The sequence below is a fragment of the Nycticebus coucang genome, chromosome X, assembly GCF_027406575.1.
Source record: "Nycticebus coucang isolate mNycCou1 chromosome X, mNycCou1.pri, whole genome shotgun sequence".
Taxonomy (NCBI): domain Eukaryota; kingdom Metazoa; phylum Chordata; class Mammalia; order Primates; family Lorisidae; genus Nycticebus; species Nycticebus coucang.
In genome coordinates, this window is record NC_069804.1 from 181,978,301 (window position 1) to 181,990,701 (window position 12,401).

Consider the following 12,401-nt stretch of genomic DNA (forward strand, 5'->3'; position numbering starts at 1 on the left):
CCATTTTATTTAATGGCTGAATAGTATTCCATGGTATACATATATCGCAGCTTGTTAATCCATTCCTGGGTTGGTGGGCATTTAGGCTGTTTCCACATTTTGGCGATTGTAAATTGAGCTGCAATAAACAGTCTAGTACAAGTGTTCTTATGATAAAAGGATTTTTTCCCTTCTGGGTAGATGCCCAGTAATGGAATTGCAGGATCAAATGGGAGGTCTAGCTTGAGTGCTTTGAAGTTTCTCCATACTTCCTTCCAGAAAGGTTGTACTAGTTTGCAGTCCCACCAGCAGTGTAAAAGTGTTCCCTTCTCCCCACATTCACGCCAGCATCTGCAGTTTTGAGATTTTGTGATGTGGGCCATTCTCACTGGGGTTAGATGGTATCTCAGGGTGCTTTTGATTTGCATTTCTCTAATAGATAGGGATGATGAACATTTTTCATATGTTTGTTAGCCATTTTTCTGTCTTCTTTAGAGAAGGTTCTATTCATGTCTCTTTCCCATTGATATATGGGATTGTTGGCTTTTTTCATGTGGATTAATTTGAGTTCTCTATAGATTCTACTTATCAAGCTTTTGTCTGATTGAAAATATGCAAATATCCTTTCCCATTGTGTAGGTTGCCTCTTTGCTTTGGTTATTGTCTCCTTAGCTGTACAGAAGCTTTTCAGTTTAATGAAGTCCCATTTGTTTATTTTTGTTGTTGCAATTGCCATGGCAGTCTTCTTCATGAAGTCTTTCCCCAGGCCAATATCTTCCAGTATTTTTCCTTTGCTTTCTTTGAGGATTTTTATTGTTTCATGCCTTAAATTTAAGTCCTTTATCCATCTTGAATCAATTTTTATGAGTGGGGAAAGATGTGGGTCCAGTTTCAGTCTTTTACATGTGGATATCCAGTTCTCCCAACACCATTTATTGAATAGGGAGTCTTTCCCCCAAGGTATGTTCTTGTTTGGTTTATCGAAGATTAGGTGGTTGTAAGATGTTAGTTTCATTTCTTGGTTTTCTATTCAATTCCAAGTGTCTATGTCTCTGTTTTTGTGCCAGTACCATGCTGTGTTGACCACTATGGCTTTGTAGTACAGCCTAAAATCTGGTATGGTGATGCCTCCAGCTTTATTTTTATTACTAAGAACTGCCTTAGCTATACAGGGTTTTTTTCTGGTTCCATACAAAACACAGAATCATTTTTTCAAAATCTTGAGAGTACAATGTCGGTATTTTAATAGGAATGGCATTGAATAGGTAGATTTCTTTGGGAAGTATAGACATTTTAACAATGTTGATTCTTCCCATCCATGAGCATGGTATGTTCTTCCATTTGTTAATATCCTCTGCTATTTCCTTTCTGAGGATTTCATAATTTTCTTTATAGAGGTTGTTCACCTCCTTCGTTAGGTATATTCCTAGGTGTTTCATCTTCCTTGAAACTATGGTGAAGGGAGTTGTGTCCTTAATTAGCTTCTCATCTTGACTGTTATTGGCGAATACAAAGGCTACTGACTTGTGGACATTGATTTTATATCCTGAAACATTACTGTATTTTTTGATGACTTCTAGGAGTCTTGTGGTTGAGTCTTTGGGAAGGTTTGTAAATTTTTAAACTTTAAAACATCCCTGTATTCCTGAAACAAAATCAAATTGGTCAAGGTCTTCTTTATAAACTTTGAGATTTCATTTTTTGTAATATTTTGTTTAGATTTCCCCTCCATAAAATAGGCCTCTAACTTTCACCTATACTATGCCCATATTTGTCTTTGGCAGTTACACTAGCCTCATAAGAATGCATTAGAGAATATTTTCTCTTTTTATTTGTCTTCATAATTTGAATAATGGTAGAACAATTTGTTCCTTGTCAGTCTGGTATAAAGTTCCTGTAAAAGCATCTGAGACCAGTGTTTTATTGATGGGAATGTTTTTAAACCAATTTATTTAATAGTCATAGTACTATTTTGTATTGAATGTTTGGTCCTAATTAGTCATTCCTTCATAACAGAATTAAACATCCACATCTTTGCCATGGCCTTGTGGTGAGAGGAGTGTATCTATCTGCTCCTTGATTTTGAACTTGCCATGTGACTTGCTTTAATAAACATGATGCCAGCAGAAAGGCTTAAAATCTGCTACCTTGCTACCTTTGTTGGCCCTGCCTCCTTCTCCTTCTCCCTCTACCTGTCCTGTTCTCCTTCTTCAGAAGGGGCCTTGCTGTATTTTCCAGGTTGGTCTTAAATTCTAGAGCTCAAGAAATTCTCCCACCTCAGCCTCTGTAATAGTTGGGACTAGAGATGTGTACCACCACATCTGCCCAGGCATGCCTTATTGCACACCCGTGATCCTCATTGGGAATACCTTGTCCTAAGTAGCCACTGCTCCTTTAGCCTTGCCCCAGAATGATCACCTATTGAATATGCCTGACCTCAATTTGTAGCTTGGAACTAAAGCATAACCAACGCACAGCATGAAACTAAGGCAATCAGATGAGACCAACCTAGACCAGTTAAACCACAATTGATCTACAGATCCCCAAGTATGACGATAAATGCTTATTGTTATAAGTCATTTATTTTTTGGAGGATGGCAATAGATGACTAATACAATGACAATAAGGCTTTCTATTATTTCATGAGCCAATTCTATAGGTAATATATTTTCTAAGAATTCATCCTAATTATTGAAATGTGTTAATATAAAGTTGTTCAACACATTCTTTTATTATATTCTATTTTATTTATTTATTTATTTGTTTGGGATTCATTGAGGGTACAAAGAATTAGGTTACATTGATTGCCTTTGTTAGATAAAGTCTCCTATATAATTGTGTCCTGCCCCCAAGAGGTTTTACTCCATTCAGTGCCGTAACCTATGACCCCTTATCCCCCTCCCAACTCCCCTCTCCCTGTTCCCTCATTCCTCTGTCTCCCCTTTGTATTAGTTCATCTACTGTCTTCATATTAGAATTGAGTACATTAGATTCTTGCTTCTCCATTTTTGTGATGCTTTACTAAAAGGACTGTGTTCCACCCCCATCCAGGTTAATACAAAAAATGTAAAGTCTCCATCTTTTTTAATGGCTGAATAGTATTCATGGTATACATATACCACAGCTTGTTAATCCATTCCTGAGTTGATGGGCATTTCAGCTATTCCCACATTTTGGTGATTATAAATTGAGCTGCGATAAACAGTATAGTGCAAAAGTCCTTCTGATAAAAGGGATTTTTTTTTCTTCCGAGTAGATGCCTAGTAATGGGATTACAGGATCAAATGGGAGATCTAAATTGGGTTCTTTGAGGATTCTCCGTACTTCCTTCTAAAAAGGCTGTACTAGTTTGCAGTTCCACCAGCTGTGGATAAGTGTTTCCTTCTCTCCACAGCCATGCCAGGCCCTGCAGCTTGGAGAATTTGTGATGCGGGCCATTCTCACTGGGGTTAGGTGATGTCCAAGGGTAGTTTTGCTTTGCATTTCTTTGATGATTAGGGATAATGAGCATTTTTTCACATGTTTGTTAGCCATTCATCTGTCTTTGTTAGAGAAGGTTCTATTCATGTCTCTTTCACAGTGATATATGAGATTGTTGGATCTTTTTTGGTTGATTAATTTGAGTTCTCTGTAGATCCTAGTTATCAAGCTTTGGTCCAATTCATAATAAGCAAATATCTTTTCCCATTCTGAAGGTTGTCTATTTGCTTCGGTTGTTGTTTCTTTAGCTGTACAGAAGCTTTTGAGTTTAATTAAGGCCCATTTGTTTATTTTTGTTGTTGTTGCAATTGCTATGGAAGCTTTCTTTCTTTCTTTCTTTTATCTCTCTCTCTCTCTCTTTTTTTTTTTTGTTGCAGTTTTTTTTTTCTTTGGCCGGGGCTGGGTTTGAACCCGCCACCTCTGGCATATGGGGCCAGTGCCCTACTCCTTTAAGCCATAGGTGTCGCCCTATGGAAGCTTTATTAAAATCTTTCCCCAGTGTTTTCAAGTGTTTTCCCCACACTCTCTTGGAGGATTTTTATTATTTTATGCCTTAGATTTAAATCTTTTTTTCCATCTTGAATCAATTTTTGTAAGTGGTGAGAGGTGCAGGTCCAGTTTCAGTCTTTTACATGTAGTTATCCAATTCTCCCATCACCATTTATTGAATAGGGATTCTTTTCCCCAGTGTAGATCCTTGTTTGGTTTATCAAATATCAGATGGCTATAAGATGTTAGTTTCATCTCATGATTTTCCATTTGGTTCCAAACGTCAATGTCTCTATTTTTGTGCCAATACCATGCTGTTCTGATCACTACGGCTTTGTAGTATAGCCAGAAGTCTGGTAGGGTGATACTCCTGGCTTTGTTTATATTACTAAGAATTTCCTTGACTATACAGGGTTTTTTTTCTAGTTCCATACAAAATGAAGAATTATTTGCTCCAAATCTTGAAAGTATGATGATGGTATTTTAGTGGAGATTGCATTAAGTGTGTACATTGCTTTGGGAAGGATCTTAAGGCTCTCCAGAATTTTTCAGGGGCACATCTCACAGTGCCCCCTGACACTAGTTGCTGTGGGATGCAGGAGTCCCTCAGCCTGTCCCAAGAGTGGAGTTCTGATCCTGGCTGGTGAAATTAAGATAGCTGTGCCTTAAGCCCCTGCTAAGATCTTCTCACAATGGCAGCCCACTGGCCTCCAAGACCTTCTCCATATGGTTGCCTTGCCAGCCGTCAAACCCATGGCAAACCACTCCAACCAGTGTTCAAATCTGGTTGCAGCACACTGCTCAAGTCTGCCCACTCCTCCAAGCCTTCCAGTCAATGTGCAGCTTCCCCCCCAAACTGAAAACACCAAAAGGCTTCCTCCTCACCCGGACTTCTGTTGGGGGGCCGCCTGATTCATTGGGTTGCAATCACTTGCCTAATGAATTGGATTTCCACCACTCATGATCACACACATATCCAGCTTACCACCTCCTCATTGTGTTCCCTGAGCTCTGACTGCAGGTAAGGTACCCAGGTCAGATATGGCTGGGTTCTCTCTTTTCCCCCAGTCATACTAAGAAAGCTCATCTGAACAATCCTTCTTGTCTGCCATCTTGCTCCACCCAGCCATTTATTATATTTTAATGTGTATCTTATCTGTAGTCACATCTTTGTTTTCATTAATAATATTATTTATTTGTGCTTTTTCTCTTTTTTGATCAGTCTTGCCAAAGATCTATTTTGTTTGACTTTCTTTATATTTTGACTTTGTTAATCCTTTATATTGTGCTTTTGTTTTCTTTTTCATTATTGTCTGCTTTTATCATTTTTTGCTTTCTTCTACTTTCTTTTGTCTTATTCTAATGATTTTTTCTAACTTTTTAGTTGGAAATTATTGATTTTTGAGCTTTTATTATTTTCTAAGGTAAGCATTAAAGCTATTAATTTTCATTGAATCCCATACATTTGCTACATAGTTTTCAACATCTTTTGTGGGTTTTCTTTTTTTTAACATTTTATCCCTGAAATGATCTAAGACCCAGAGTTTAGTGGGTTTTCTACAAAAAAGTTTTGTTTTGTTTCATTTGATTATAGCAATAAACTCTATTTAGTGTTTATAATTCTTCTTTTTTTATTGTTTGAGGTTAATTTGAGGGTACAAAGAATTAGGGTACAATGTTTGCATTTGTTAGGTATAGTCTCTCTTATAATTGTGTCCCACCCCCAAGAGGTGTTCCATACACCCTAACATTGTGCCCATTAAGTGGGAACACAGCCATCCCCCTCCTTCCTCCCCAATCCCTGCTCCCTCGTTCCACTATCTCCCACCTTGAATTGATTTGAGTTTTTCTCTTATGTGGGCCTGTATTAGATCGTCTACTGGTTTCATATTAGTATTGGGTGCATTGGATTCTTGCTCCTCCATTCTTGTGATACTTTACTGAGAAAAATGTGTTTCAGCTCCATCCAACATAATTATTCTTCTGACAAATATATTATTGCATTTACACATTGGAAAATCAAAGGTGACATCAGACATGATGTCACAGTAGTGATTGATATTTCAGAGGTAGAATCACAGGCTTTGTGACTGGCTGAGCATGTGCATAAAGGAATCAGGAGATAAGACCTAAATATTTCAAGGGTAGGTAACTGGGAGAAAGGCAATTTAAATCATCAGAGTCAAGTCTGAAAGGAATTTTTTTTTTTTTTTTGAGATGGAGTCTCCTTTGGTCGCCCTCAGTTGAGTGCTGTAGCATCATAGCTCACAGCAACCTCCAACTCTTGGGATCAAGCAATTCTCTTGCCTCAGCCTCCCAAGTAGCTGGGGCAACAGGAGCCCACCATGACGCCTGGCTATTTTTTATAGAGGTGGAGGTCTCGCTCTTGCTCAGGTGGGTCTCAAACCTGTGAGCTCAGGCAATCCACCTGCCTTGGCCTCCCAGAGTGCTAGGATTACAGGTATGAGCCATTGCGCCCGGCTGAAAGGAAAATGTTGACACATTTTTGACAAAATTTCCACACATCCACCATGCTAAACAGGCTATTGTCTGGTGTGAGTAAATTGACACTTAAGTATTTTTGACTGCTGACTGAAAGCTTTCCCACAATTAGTACATTCATGGGATTTCACTCAGGTATAAATAAGAATGGACTGACCGAAGGATTTTTTCATGGGATTTCACTCAGGTATAAATAAGAACGGACTGACCGAAGGATTCATTTTTTAAAAAATACATCAGGACATCATCTTTACTCAGTTATTCATTCAATAGCATAGAGTATACCATTTGTCAAATAAGCAAACATACCAAGATTAATAGCTGGTTCCTGATCTCAAGAGTTCACAGTGAGGTTGTAGAGATAGGTAAAAAGTGCCTTTTCTGGGTAACAGTTTGATTGAGATAGAATTGACATACTATACCATTCACCCATTAAAAGAACATGATCCAATAGCTATTCGCAGAGTTGTGGAGTCATCACAACAATCAATTCCAGGACATCTTAATTATCCCCCAAAGAAACTCTATCTTTTAAGCAATCACTTCTCATTCTCCCCTCCTTCTACCCTGGCACCAGGTGGTGCTGTGATTTCTTTAGGTGACAGAGGCAACCACACACATACTTCCTATCTCCATGGATTTGTTTATTCTGAATATTTCATACAATCAAAACATATAATAGATGGCCTTTTGTGTCTGGTGTCTTTCACTTAGCATAATGTCCTCAAGCTTAACCCATGTCGTAGTGTCAATACTTCATTCCTTTATATGGTTTAATGATATTCCATTGTACGGATATACAGCACCATCTTTTGTTTGTCCATTTATCTGTTGATGGGCATTTGGCTTATATCCTTCTTTTGACTACATGAATAATGCTGTTATAAGCATTCATACATAAGTTTTGTGTTTATATATTTTTTCACCGTTCTTGGTTACACATGTATATGTAGTGTGCTTTGAGTTTTGAATTTTCTTTTGCTTTGTAGAATCTTCAGCTTCCTCCTCATGTTACTTTTTCCCTCATCCATGCATTTTCTGAGAGTGTCTCTCCCGTTTGTCCTTAAAACCCTTTCAGATGATCTCCTGAGTTTCATATGTTCTTTAAAGTAATTTCCTTATAATTAGTATGTTCATCAAGTAGGACATTTTTTTCAATATTTATTATAGCTGATTATTTCTTTCTTGTGATTTTTTTTTTTTACATCATTCCTATGCTCATAGCTAGCTCTCTTCTATTTCCCACATACATTTTCTCAGATTGCCCTTGCTCTCCATGAAGGCTTGTGAGTAGCATGAGATGGGTTGCTGGGAATTGTTTATTTTTCTATTTACAAGTAATTTAAAGTTTGGACATTCCCTGCATTCTAGTTATACTACAGATATGGCTTCATATGGTTTTATTTATTCTTGTTATTTAGTTCTTTGGGGAAAGGGAAGGATATGTTGGCAAATTTGGATTATGTTGCTGCCATTACCCTGGCTTCCCAAAATTCCCCACTGACTCATTCCTTAATACTTGGTGAAGGAACTGTCCTCCAGGATATCCTGGGTCATGGGGTAGATACTGAGTGGATGGCCAAGCAGATTGCACAAAATAGACCCATCCAATGTACCATCAGCTGGAGGCTTTGGACTTTTGCATTGTATACTAAGTATGTCTGGAAGCTCCACCATTTCAACCTTATTATCTATAGGCCATTAGTTAAGTCAAATATTTGATAGCCAACCTTGTAAACTCTTAACACTATTTATTCCTAGGAACCAATGTATTAAACCTTGCAAACCTATGTAAACAAGATGAATGCATTGATGTTAGTGAATTTTGTTTATCCTGGGGTCTTTTAAGGGACTATCTCTTCCCTGAACAGAAGAGGCTGTTCAGGGGGCTCTGTTGGTGTGTAACTCTTATTATGGGCCCACATCCAGTGAGAGGTGGTCAGGAGAGGCCTTAGCCTGTGAGTTGACTGTGATCTTGAAAGGCGTTACTGCAGGGACACAAGAGAGGGGCTACTAATCCCTGACTTCTGAAAAGTCTCCATTCCATTTTCCAGAGCCCTTGTCCTTCCCTATCAGTGCCCATACCTTAGCCTCAGAGACCTAAAAGTTGACTATTTCATAGGTACTGTGATTCTGTAACCTCTACAATTAGACCTTGGGCTTGGCCTTCAGTGGCAACTGCCTAAGGAGATAGCTGCCATGGGAGCCTTCTGCTGCTCTGTGTTCTTCCCCACCCCTAGATAAATCATTCCCAGTTCACTTCTGTTCTTAATTGCATATTCATAGTTTTAAAGTTCCTCTCTTCTCTATGATTTCTAAAGCCTTCAGGGGTGTCCTACCTTTGTTTTTGTCTGCCACACATGGGAAAAAGAATTGTCTTGGGCCACACATTAAATACATAAACACTAAGGAAAACTGATGAGCAAAAAGAAAAGGTATGTGCATAATTTTCATTATATCCAACACTACGGTTAAGAAAAAAGTCCTCACAAAATCAATATGGAGCCCTCAGGCTGCAGGTTGGACACCCCTGCCTTAAAAAGAATCTATCTAGGTGCTACCACAATCTTTATAATCTCTGTTGTTGCCGTGTCAACCAAGTGCCATGGTCACTTGCTTCCTGTCACATTGGCTTGCACTTGCACTTCATCCTAGTTATAGGTCAGCGATCATGTGGGTAATCATGACATTCCTGAATGCCATGGATTGCCCATAGACTGTTTCATCTTGGAAAAAGACTATCTCTGCACTGCTCCAAAACATGGCCAACTCAAACCCAGAATCCTATTTGGGGAATCTGTTTCCTGGGGCTATTTCTGATTGTACTAGACAGGGTCCCAAGGGGAAACAGATGTTACAGAAGGGAAAAAAGGATAATTTTTGTTTGTTTGTTTTTAGAGACAGGGCCTTGCTCTGTTGCTCAGGCTGGAGTGCAATGTCACAATCACAGCTTACTGCTATCTTGAACTCCTAGGTTCAAGTGATCCTTCTGCCTCAACCTCTTGAGCAGCTGGGACCATGGGTGCCCACCACCACGACTGGCTAATTTTTAAAAAAAAAATTTATAGAGATGGAGTCTTATTATATTTCCGAGGCTGGTCTCAAACTCCTGGGCTCAAGGGATCTTCCCATCTCAGCCTCTCAAAGTTCTGGGATTATGGGCCACCATGTCCTCCTGGAAAGAAGATAATTTTAAAAGATATAGTGCAAAAACCTGGGACTTAGTAACAGCTGACCTGTTAGCATGTGTAGGCCATAGGTTTTAGTGGAGGGAGCAGTTCCCAGGACCCAGTTGTATAAAGAGTTGTATAAAGTCACTTGTCTTGAAGAGGAAGAGGCCTTCATTCAGTCAAGAGACCCATCAGCTCAGTGTGACCTTGCAGGGATGGAGTCGGGAATAAATTCCATGACCTGATTCTTTGTCCTTCCTCCAGTCTCCTACTGGGGTATCGCACTGATTCAACTCACCTGGGAGATAGAGGTCAAGAGAGCAACACTGACGAAGTTCATACAAGTCAGCCTTCTGAGGCAGCCAGCAGGCGACAGAAGGGTGAAGAGTGGAACAGGAGAGGGAGGCAGTAAAGCAAAGACACTTCTGGGCTCTTTAATATCTGAAAATGGCTGCATTTTCCATTCTCAAAACTGGTCTGAGTGGATATAAATTTTAGCATGCAATTTTTCCTTGGACATTTTACAGAGAAGTGGCCAACATATAGAGAATATTTTATGAATACTTTATAAAGTTTTATAATGAATATTTTGAAAATAAAGTTACATTTAGCTACAATTTCCCATTTTTCATATGTATAGCAACTTTATGGGTGACTTTGGGGACACCTTGGAGGTGTATAAACATTGTTTTCTAGCAGTTAATATTAGTGAAGAAAGAAGTCTCACTCTTATCTGATTTTCTTTTCCTGTGCATAATTTTGATTTTCTTTTGGGAAGCAAGTAGGACTTCCTCTTCATCTTTGGGATTCAGGAATTTCCCCAAGGTATGTTTTAGTGTGAGGTTATTTTTGTTTTTCCTTTCAGCACTCAGTGGGCTTTTTCTACATGGAAACCCAAATCTTTTACTCTTTCTCTCCTAATTGCCATTAGCCTGTCATCTTGCTCAGCACTCCGTGATCATTCCTTGCAGTGTTTCTGCAGCACCCAATCTGCTAGTCAGTACCTCATTTGTATTTTTATTTTGTCAATCATGTTGAATATTTCTAAGGGTTTTTTCTTGTTCTCTAATATTTTTCATTTTTCACAGTGGCCTGCAGGAGAATATCTGCATATCCTCTCAGTTCTCAGAGAGCATACCAATTAGGTTTTAGGAAATTCTTTACTGGCCCGAGTGCAGTGGCTCATTCCTGTAATCTTAGCACTCTGCGAGGCTGAGGTGGGAGGATCCTTTGAGCTCAGGAGTTTGAGACCAGCCTGAGAAAGAGCAAGGCTTCATCTCTACTAAAAATAGAAAACTCAGCAGGGTGTGGTGGCAGATGCCTGTAGTCCCAGCTACTCAGGAGGCCGAGGCAGGGGGATCACTTGAGCCCAGGAGTTTTAGCTGTGAGCTTTGTTACCACCACACCCTAGCCAGGGTGAAAGAGTGAGACTCTGTCTCAAAAGACAAAAAGTTTTTTTCTGTTTGGTTAATTAACTGTGTTCATTGGTTTGAACTCATTTTTCAGATCAGTTTTGCTGTTTTTTTTTTTTTGGGGGGGGGTTGCTGTTGATTTTCCCCATATATTCAGTGATTGTTGTTTGTTTATTGGCATTGGTAGCTTGTGTTGTGTTTAATTCTTCTCCCCTATTCTAGCCCCAGCTTAGGTGGCAAAGCCATATCTCCCTCATTTTTGTTTTCATCATTACAAATTGGTTTTAACAGGAAAAATAACACGATTAGCTACCATATACCTATGTTACTCCTGAGTGATCTTTAGTGGGGAAAAACATAAGTGGAGGGGAGTTTCTTGTCCTTTCTGGAGAACTTTTTTAGAACTTGTCTCTCCAAAGCAGAGAAAATTAATGAGATCAATTTGAATTATCTTTATTATCCTACACCCAGGGGCTGAAGGGTTTAAAAAATTTTAAGATATTATTTTATAAATTATATACTGAATTTTGAAAATCTAAGATACTATAAAAGTTTTTTTCTTAGTAAAGTATCTCAAGAATGGAAAACAATATTCAATGTACTCAATACTAATATGAAACCAATGTATAGACAACTACATTTTCACATGGAAGATAAAACACAAATATAGTTTAGCAAGGGGGAGGAGAGAGGAGGTAGAGGGAAGGGTGGAAGGGCAATTGGTGGGATCTCACCTAATGTGCACAATGTCAGAGTATTCTGCACGCCCCCTGGGTGAAAGGCTAAACTATAACTTGCGCTTTACCTGAGAATTAAAGACAGTGTAACTTAAACATTTGTACTCTCATATGAATTTGAAATTAAAAAATCTATATACTGTGCATTGGTGCTATTAAAAATATACAGTGAAATAAAAACCTTTTAATAAACTAAAAAAAAGAAAATATAAATGACCAAAATTGGCTTGGGAGAACTAGAGAGCTCAAAGGATGGGCAATACTGACAGAAATTGAAAACATTACAGCATACTGTTTTCCAAATAATGGTCCCCGGACCACCTACATCACAAATTCCATTGAGTGCTTTTAAAATGAAGATTCCTAGAAGTTTAGTTTTTTATTGTACAAAAAAAATTAACAACCATTTATTGGATATTTTCAAATAGCTGGAAAAGCAGATTTAAAATGTTCTCAACACAAAGAAATGATCAATATTTGAGGTGACCAATTACTCTGATTTGATCATTACACATTACAGCATATACATACATTGAAATATCACACTCTATCCCATAAACATGTAATTATTATGAGTCAATTAAAATAAAAATAAAAGAAAAAATATGAAATTCCCAGGCTTTAGCTTGGAC